This window comes from Nelumbo nucifera, chromosome 4 (assembly GCF_055504915.1).
Source record: "Nelumbo nucifera cultivar China Antique chromosome 4, China Antique-T2T, whole genome shotgun sequence".
In the NCBI taxonomy this organism is placed as follows: domain Eukaryota; kingdom Viridiplantae; phylum Streptophyta; class Magnoliopsida; order Proteales; family Nelumbonaceae; genus Nelumbo; species Nelumbo nucifera.
Genome location: NC_142652.1, coordinates 63,909,281 through 63,919,681, shown reverse-complemented (window position 1 = coordinate 63,919,681; position 10,401 = coordinate 63,909,281).

Below are 10,401 nucleotides of genomic sequence, written 5' to 3'. Positions count from 1 at the left end.
TCTAACCTCAACTCCTCCAGCTCTTGCAGCTGGAGCTTCCTTTCCTTCCCTACTTCTTCCATATTCATGTTGCATCGCTTGATTGCCCAATAGGCCCTATGTTCAATTTCGACTGGCAGGTGGCAAGATTTTCCAAAAATTAACCTGTAAGGGGACATATCTATTGGGGTCTTGTAAGCTGTTCGATACGCCCAGGGAGCATCATCTAGACGTAGGCTCCAATCCTTCCTTCCTGGATTTACCGTCTTTTCCAAGATGGACTTTACCTCTCTATTGGAAATTTTAACTTGCCCGTTAGTCTGGGGATGATAAGCAGTGGCAATTCGGTGATGTACCCCATATCTTCTCAACAGGGCTTCGACTGTTCTATTGAAAAAGTGGGTCCCTTGATCGCTTATGATGGCTCGAGGGATGCCAAACCTACTGAAGATGTTAGACTTGATAAATCCTACAACACATTTAGAATCATCAGTTTTGGTGGCTTTGGCTTCCACCCATTTTGAGACATAATCAACTGCCAAGAGTATGTAAGAAAAACCACAAGAGGGAGGAAAGGGTCCCATGAAATCAATACCCCAAACATCAAATATTTCACATATAAGAATGGGGGTTTGGGGCATCTCATTCCTGCGAGATAGTGTACCTGTTTGTTGACATCTTTCACAATTTTTACAAAACAAGTATGCATCTCTAAATAGGGTGGCCCAATACAACCCACTATCCAAGACTTTTTGAGTAGTCCTCTTTGGCCCGAAATGGCCACCACAAGCATAATTATGACAAAACATTAGAATCGACATCTGCTCATTCTCAGGGACACATCTCCTAATTATTTGATCAGAACAAAATTTTTAAAGATAAGGTTCATCCCAAACATAATATTTTGCGTCATACCTGATTTTGTTCTTCATGGATTTGCTATGGTCATTAGGCAAAACTCTGGTAACCAAGTAGTTTACAATGTCAGCATACCATGGAACCATACCTCTCATGTGAAACAACTGTTCATCAAGAAACAACTCATCGATGGGTGAGGAGTCCTCATCTTTCACCAACCTACTTAGGTGATCCGCCACCAAGTTTTCAGCTCCCTTTCGATCCTTGATCTCTAAATCGAACTCTTGGAGCAAGAGTATCCACCTTATCAGCCTCGGTTTCGATTCCTTTTTCGCTAGTAGGTATTTCAAAGCTGCATGGTCGGAAAATACAATCACTTTAGAGCCAAGCAAATATGACCTAAATTTGTCTAAAGCAAACACAATAGCTAATAGCTCTTTTTCAGTGGTTGTGTAATTGCTTTGTGTAGCATTCAACGTTTTGGAAGCATAGTAAATGACATGGCTCTTCCCATCTATTCGCTGCCCTAGAACAGCCCCTACTGCATAATTGCTTGCATCAGTCATGATCTCAAAGGGCAAGTTCCAATTGGGTGGTTGAATGATGGATGCAATGGTTAATAAATTTTTAAGCTTGTTAAATGCTTCCTTGCACTCATCATCAAAATCGAAAGGCACATCTTTTTGCAGCAAACTGGACAATGGCAGGGCAATTTTTGAAAAATCTTTGATGAACCTGCGATAAAAACCTGCATGTCCAAGAAAGGAGCGAACCTCCCTAACATTCGTAGGGTAGGGTAAACTCACAATCAAATCAATTTTTGCCTTGTCGACCTCTATTCCTTTAGCTGAAATTACATGTCCCAATACAATACCTTCCTTCACCATAAAATGACATTTTTCATAGTTTAAGACAAGATTTGTTTCCACACACCTATTCAAAGTTTTACTTAAACTATTTAAGCAGTCATCAAACGAATCACCATAAACAGTAAAATCATCCATGAACACTTCAATGGATTTTCCAATAAAATCAGAAAATATGCTCATCGTGCATCTTTGGAAAGTGCCCGGAGCGTTACAAAAACCAAAGGGCATTCGTCTGTAGGCAAAGGTGCCGAATGGACAAGTGAATGTCGTTTTCTCTTGGTCCTCCTACGCAATAACAATCTGATAATATCCTGAGAACCCATCGAGAAAATAGAAGAAAGCCTTACCTGCTAGCCTCTCTAGCATCTGATCAATGAAGGGTAGGGGAAAATTGTCCTTTCGAGTGGCCAAGTTGAGTTTTCAAAAATCTATTACCATTCGCCAGCCACTTTGTATCCTCATGGAAACTAGTTCATTATTTTGATTTTTTACTACAGTAATCCCAATTTTCTTAGGTACAATATGAATAGATCTTACTCATTTGCTGTCTGAAATAGGATAAATTATCCCTTCATCTAACGGTTTAAGCACTTCTTTCATTACTACCTCTTTCATTACCGGGTTGAGTTTTCTTTGTGGTTCTCTAACCGGTTTGGCATCATCTTCCAAAAGGATCCTATGCATGCAAATCGAGGGGCTGACCCCTTTTATGTCGGCTAGGGTCCAGCCAATCGCCTCCTTATGGTCCTTTAGGACTGTAATGAGCCTTTCTTCTTACTCCTCAGTCAACCCTTTTGCAATGATCACATGCAGTGTCTCTTTTTCGCCCAAGTAGGCATATTTTAGGTGATCTGGTAGGGTCTTTAGTTCTAGCTCCGGAGCCTGCAAAACAGAGGGCAGCAGCCTTGTGTGAGAAACTTTCGATTGAACTTCAGAACTACTTACCTCCTGTTCTGGTTCTGGAGTATCATAGGATGCATCAATCTCCTCCTCCTTGTCCGATTGGGCCTTATACTCCAACTCATCGTCCATGTCCTCCTCTCCAAAGACTTCCTACACAATTGAATCAATAGTATCAATAGAGCAGATCGAATGACACTCATTAGGATATTTCATTGCATCAAAAATATTAAATTTTGCAATCTCTCCGTCAAACTCGACGGAGAGGGTACCCTCGTCCACATCTATTTTGGTCTTGGCCATTTTCATGAATGGCCGACCTAATAGAAGTGGGGTTGAACTCGTGGTTGTGTCTTCTTCCATCTTCAGGATGTAAAAATCAGCTGGAAAGATCAAATCGTTAACCTGCACTAATACATCCTCAACAATCCCTTCTGGGTATGCATTAGAACGATCAGCTAGTTGTATAACAACTCTAGTCTCTTTTAAAGGACCTAGTCTCAATGCACAGTAAATCGAGTATGGCATGACATTAATAGATGCACCTAAGTCTAGCATGGCACACTCAATTCGTTTATTGCCAATCACACAGGGTAGGGTGAACATACCTGGATCAGCATGCTTTTCTGGCAGGGTCCTCTTGATCACGGCTGAAACGTTCTCTCCCACTCTTACCTTTTCATCAATTCGCAGCCTCCTCTTGTTAGTGCATAACTCTTTCAAAAATTTTGCATATTTGGGGATTTGTTTTATTGCATCTAGCAAGGGAATGTTGATCTCCACCTTCCTGAAGGTTTCTAACACTTCTTGTTCATATTCCTCTTTCTTTGAACTTGCCAACCTGCTAGGAAAAGGTGGTACAACATTAGTAACCTTAGGGGGAGGGGGGTCAGATTTTACCTCAATGGGGCTGTTGTTTGACCCTTGTCCTTTCTCTTCCTTGGCTGCCTTCGATGGTGAACTTGGTTGGGACTGCAACTCTCTTCCGCTCCTCAACACCACCACACTTGCATTCTCTTTCGGATTAACTACCATTTGTGAGGGTAGTTTCCCGGAGTTCTGCGCCTCCAACTTGCTGATGGAAGTGGCAAGTTGGCTAATTTGGTTCCCCAAATTCTGAATGCTGACTCTCGTTTCCTGCTGAAATTGCTGAGTATTAGTAGCGAGAGCCTTAACTATATCATCTAAGAACATACCTGAATTCGGGGGTTGGCCTTGTGCTGTGATGGGTGTTGAAAACTGAGGTTGTCGACTGAAATGCTGGGGCTGATATTTCTGCTATTCTCCTTGGTTCCCGTAGCTTAGATTTGGATGATCTCTCCACCCCGGATTGTAGTAATTGGAGTAGGGATCATACTTTCGTTGGGGCTGGCCCGGGAATCCTCCTACGACACTCACTTGCTGCAACAATCCATCCTGTAATGATGGACACATGTCCATAGGATGGCCAGGAATCGAACAAATACCACACACCCTGGCGGTTTGTAATTGTCCTGCAGCGAGTTGTCTTACCAAAGCAGTCAAGTCAGAAACCTGATTTTCTAAATTTACATGGCTTACCTCATTAACTCATCTAATGGTACCGTCTGTCCTTGCACCGAACTGCTGTGAATTTTCGGCCATGTTGGAGATTAACTCCCTAGCTGCTTCGGGTGTCTTGTTCACCAAGGCTCCTCCACTGGCTGCATCGACCATACTTCTATCCATGGGCTGCAGCCCTTCGTAGAAGTATTGGATTAACAGTTGTTTGGGTATTTGGTGGTGTGGACAGCTAGCGACAAGTTGTTTAAATATTTCCCAATATTCATATAGTGTCTCACCACCAAATTGCCGAACTCCACATATTTCTTTTCTTATATTTGCAGCCCGGGATGCAGGAAAATATTTGTCAAAGAATATCCTATTCATCTCATCCCATGTGCGTACTGAACCGGGAGGAAGAATATACAACCAATCCTTTGCTTTATCTCTTAAAGTAAATGGAAAGGCTATGAGTTTTACCTAGTCCTCGGTCATACCTTGGGGCTTCATGCTTGCACAGATGACATGGAATTCCTTTAGATGCTTATGAGAGTCGTCTCCTGGAAAACCATGAAATATAGGCAATAATTGTATCAAACTAGATTTCAATTCGAAAGCTACCTCAAGAGTGGGATACATGATGCATAAGGGCTGTTGGTTCATAATCAGTGCAGCCAACTCCCTTAATGCCCTCTCTTTGTCAGCCATTCTTTCTCCTTCTTTGAAGATGGGAAAATCACAAGTGGGCAATTCGCAATTTGAGTTCACCCTTTTTGGTGAACGATCCTTCCTTTGTTTAGCCTCCTTTCTTAAACGACGGGTGGTCCTCTCAATTTCGGGGTTGTACTCGAGTTCACCTTGTTGAGAAGCACGAGTCATAAAACAAGAAGGTTAACAAAAAGAAGGTAATAGCTAAGAAATTAACGTTCCTCCCCGGCAACGGCGCCAAAATTTTGACGGGTTTGTCGAAGCCCTCAAAATTAGTAATAGTCCCACAATCAAATAATTGCAGTAAAAAGTGGTACTAGGTCGAATCCCACAAGGAGCAAATCAGTAATCTCTTAGCCGAATGGATAAAGTATTTGAGTGGAAAATTTATTAACTAAAAGTTAAAAGAATAAGAAAGCAATAACAAACTAAACGAACAAGAGAAAAATCAGTCTTACTGAGTTCTGGTTCAAGGGTTTGGGTTGAATCGATTGGCCATCGATCCTAGGTACAATTCAGCATTCTTGCAATTCAAGCATTTAACCTTAGATTTATTAGGATAGCCATAATAAACGTTATGTTTTCCTAATTCAGTTGACCAAACCCAGCATTCGATCAACACTTATCACTACTCAACTAGGTACGATAGCGTCCATATTAAACAGTGATAGCACTAAGATTTGTGAAAACAGTTAAACCAAAATAACAATAATTGAGATAGCTGCAATTACTGAATCTTGTTTCATCGATTCCTTTAGGTTAAACCATGTTAAAACATTGGTCAAAGGCTGTCACGAACAATTAACCCAAAAAGAAATCAACCTAATTGCTACTTGCACCATTATTCGTGACAATTACGGATCACCGAAATCATGGATAAAAGTAGGAAGTTCAACATTAATTCAGTTTGTCAAACAAATTAACATCAACATCCAATAAAAATATGCACAAGAATCAATGAATACTTGAATTAGAAAGAAAAAAAATAAAGTAACTACAGAACCTCACAATGACACAATCGAATCTCCCCCCTTGAACCAGAAAAAGAAGCTTAGCTGCTCATGATCTGCGCAATCTCCATGCTTTTCTTCTCCATAGCCGAACTGCCTTCTTGAGCTTCTTGGTCTTCTTGATGATCTCTTGGATCTGAGAGTGAGTGATACCAGAGCTGGTTTGCCCCCCTCTTTATATAGCCAAGGAGAGGGCTGTTTTCCAACTCCTTCTAGGAGATCATATTATCTTTAGGGAGTCTTGATCTTCTTTGAACTAATCCTATCCTATCTCTTATCTAATGATCTAATCTCAATCTCTCTAGGATTACATTCAAGACTTCAGATATGATAAGACTCTTTCTTTAGAGATTACATTCGAGATTTGGACTCTTGACTCTTGAATTCGAGTTGGGCTGCTTTAAAACTTGGGCTGCTTCAAGGTACTTCTGCGAGTTGGGCTTAAGTTGTGAAATGGGCCTCGCTACGAACTTGTTACAACTTCGGGTTCGTTTTTGTACTCGATGCAGGCCAAATCTGTCAAAACCCAAAACATAAAAGTTGTGGGTCTTCCTTTCCTCTTTCTAATTCTTTTTGAATTGTTTAATTCAGAGTCTAGAATTGAGAGTTAGGCCCAAATTACTGACTGTCGCCGAAACTGTGCAAAATCACCCGATTTGCCCTGTTTTCTTCCAATTGCCTTATTTATTGCCCTGGATCGAAATACAAGAGTAATGAGTTCATTTAAGTGCTAAAATAATGTAAAAAATATGAAAATTAGGGGACAAAAATAGGGTTCCTTTCAGTCTCATCAGTATTTAATTTCAGATTATTTTCTTGAATTAAAGATTTAATTAAAGATCAAACCCTAGACCCATTCAAACCAAGATTGGTTCAAATTGTTTAGACCAAATCTAGGGTTCGATCTAGGCTGAAATTCAGCCCTATTTTTTCCCACTAATGGGCCTGCGGATTGATGTTTAATTAAATGGTTAATTCGGCCCAACCTGTAAAGGCCCAGTTTTAAATGGTTAAAACTACTAAAAGCCCACTCTGCGGACAAAGCTATATGGGCCGAACCCATCAACCTTAATTTGGCCCATATACCTAGATAGTATTAATGGTTAATGTTATGGATTTAAAATGGGCTTCTAATGGGCTTTATAGATAATTAACTGATTGGATCAATTTATCATTGCATGTGATGTATGGATGTGTGATGTGCTTCGTACATAGGCCATAAATGCTAGGCCCATGATCAATCGATAGTGGCTCTTGCGCACACCATGGCTGAATGCACATCATTGCCATGGTGTCCCTTTCGGTCAATGGATGACCTCCCTCAGTGGTGGGCCCCACACCTCATGGAGAGGTTATGTGCGGGACCTAAGCCGATTTGGGCCCACCGAAATCTGACTTTAAAAGTCAGTGGGAGACACTTGGGTTTGACCTAGATCAAACTAGGGTGTAATTAACTGTTCCCTCCAGCTAATATGAGTGCATGTGATAGGGAGATTCATATGATGAACTCTCTAAAGGCCTTCCATCATTAGCATGAGTATGGATCCTTCAGTAATGAGGAAACGCACCAGAAAATGGGCTATCCATTTGCTGTTGGGCTTGTCTGAATGTTTCATAAGATGATAGGGGCGTCATAGACCGATGTGGGAGGGGCTTCACCAGAAAATGGGAATTCTCTCACGGTACCTTGGCGTTCACGAACATGATGGGTAAGCACTCACTGGACAGAAATGTTTACCTGTAAACGGCTCTGAACCTTGTTTGACAGAGGCCAAAGGGAAAGCTCATGTGATGAGTGGATATGATCCTTCATAGAAAGGTGGTGGGGTTATGTAGCTGAAATAGTTGGCTCCATGCACCCTATGTGATTTCCCACATTTCTAGAGACAACTCACAGTTTTTGTCACTGAGAAAGGAGGGAAATCTCAGAGATGAATAAATGGAAATGGAATGTAGATTAAAATCCATATCTATGTAATGAACATGAATCAAATTAGGTTGTGGACTGATGTTTGCTCTTTTATCAGAAAATGACAAACGGATAATTTGCAAAGTTGCTTGACGATAACAAGCTGAAGGGTCCAAACTATGCCGACTGGTACAGGAACCTTATGTTGGTCTTAACCTCTGAAAAGTTGGATAAGGAAGCCAAGAATCCTGCCCCGGAGAAGAGAATACCAAGAATAGGAGGGGAAAAACTCCCTTGCCCGCTGCTATAGCATTGCCTCTTTGGACAATCCAATTCAGAGGCAGTTCGATCAGATCGAACTTGCTAAGGACGTATTGGACAGTCTCAAGATATTGTACGAAGAGCAGAATCGTTCTACTCGGTAGAAGGTCTTGAAACAGTTCATGACCACGCAGATGTCCAAGGGCCAACAAGTTCACGACCATTGTCTCCGGATGATGGGCTATATCAACGAACTAGAGGCTCTTGGATCCGGGCTAGATCTGGTAACACAGAACGATGCTATTCTCAACTCTCTGCCTCCATCCTTTAATCCATTCATCATGAACTACAACATGAACAAGTTGAATGTCAGCTTGCAGGAACTTAGCAATATGTTGTAGAGGACCGAAGAATTGATTAAAAATGATGAGTCCATTGCCATGCTTGTTGAAACTGGCAAATCGGGCAAGAAAAGGAAGGCAAAGAGAAAGCCCCAGAAGAAGAATACCAAACCCAAGAAACAGAGGAAGGGCAAGGCATCAGATGCCTGTCATTTTTGCAAGAAGACCGGCCATTGGAAAAGGAACTGTTTTGCCTACCTGGAATCCAAGAAAGGTAATCTTGAAACTTGTGTTATAGAAACCAACTTGTTGGTAGCTTCTGCGTCCTGGTGTATTGACTCCGGGGCTTCAACTCATGCGTGTAACTCACTGTAGGGGTTCAAGGTAAGCAGAAGGCTGAGTGAAGAAGAAGTCATGCTCTACTTGGGGACTACTGCAACTGTTGCAGCCGTGGCCATAGGAACCGTGGAGTTACTTTTTAGAGAAGGAACTATTGTAATGAAAGATTGCCTTTATGTACAAAATTTAAGAAGAAATTTGATTTCTGTCTCAAAACTGTGTGTAGATGGTTATTCTGTCTTCTTTAGTAATACGATTACTATTAAAAGAAATAACAAATTCATCGCATATGGGGAACTGGAGAACGGTCTCTATGTTCCACATCCTTCTCTAGAAACTAACATAACCGAAACTATGTCGGCTGAAAACCCCAAGAAGAGAGCCAGTGATATAGTTAATCCCACGTGTCTGTGGCATTACCGACTTGGCCACATCGGTGTTGACCGAATCACAAGGTTGGTAAAGGATGGTCCTTTGGATTTTCTAACTGTAGAAGATCTTCCCACTTGTGAGCCTTGCCTGCAAGGCAAGATGACGAAACGACCATTTAACGGTAAGCCTGAAAGATGTACAGGCACACTTGACCTTATACATACTGATGTATGTGGTCCCCTGAGTGTTAGGACATGGAATCAACACGTGTATTTCATCACCTTCACCGATGATTTTTGACGATATGGTTACGCGTACCTAATGAGACACAAGTCTGAATCCTTTGAATCAAAGAGTTCAAACACGATATGGAGTCACTCTCTCCAAGAAGATGTCTCCCAATACTTCTGAGGAGATTGATGGCATGAAAGACGTTCCCTATGCCTCTGCCATAGGGAGCATCATGTATGCCATGCTGTGCACTCGTCCTGACATTGCTTAGGCAGTGAATGTAGTAAGCAGATTTCAGGCCAACCCAGGGCAGGAGCACTGAACTGCTGTGAAAAACATACTTAAGTACCTTCGAAGGACAAAACAGTTTTGTCTAGTATTCGACGGTAGCTCATACAGATCCAAGGGTATACAGATGTCGATTTCCAATCGGATCCAGATGATAAAAAGTCTACATCTGGATATGTTTTCACGATAGGATCGTGTGTTGTTTGCTAGAAAAGCAACAAACAATGGAGTACATTGCCACAAGTGAGGCCGAGTACATTGCCACAAGTGAGGCTGCCAAAGAAGCCGTGTGGATGAAGAAGTTCTTTCACAAGTTGGGAGTAGTTCCATCCAGCACATCGCCCATCCCGTTGTTGTGTGACAACAATGGAGCCATTGCTCAGGCTAAGGAGCCACGAGCCCACTCAAAGTCGAAGCACATCGAGAGGAAGTACCACGTACTGCAGGAGATTGTTCATAGAGGGGACGTCCTGATTCAGAAGGTAGCATCAACAGAAAATGTAGTAGACCCATTGACGAAGCCATTATCACAGAAAGTGTTTGAGAAACACGTGAAAAGCATGGGACTCCGGCTTGTACCTGATTGGACCTAAGTGCAAGTGGGAGCTGTTGGACAGTTTTGTATGCCCTTAGCTTCAATCAGAATGATGTACTTTATGAGTTTATTGTAAATGAATAAGAGTGCATATTTGATTGATGTTCCCTTGGTATGTTTCTGTGTAATACCCTTAAATTGGACACATAATGAGACTCGTGTTAGTTTAGAATGTTCACAGCCAGTGGATCGGTCTGGAGAGACCTATCCTGATAAGGCT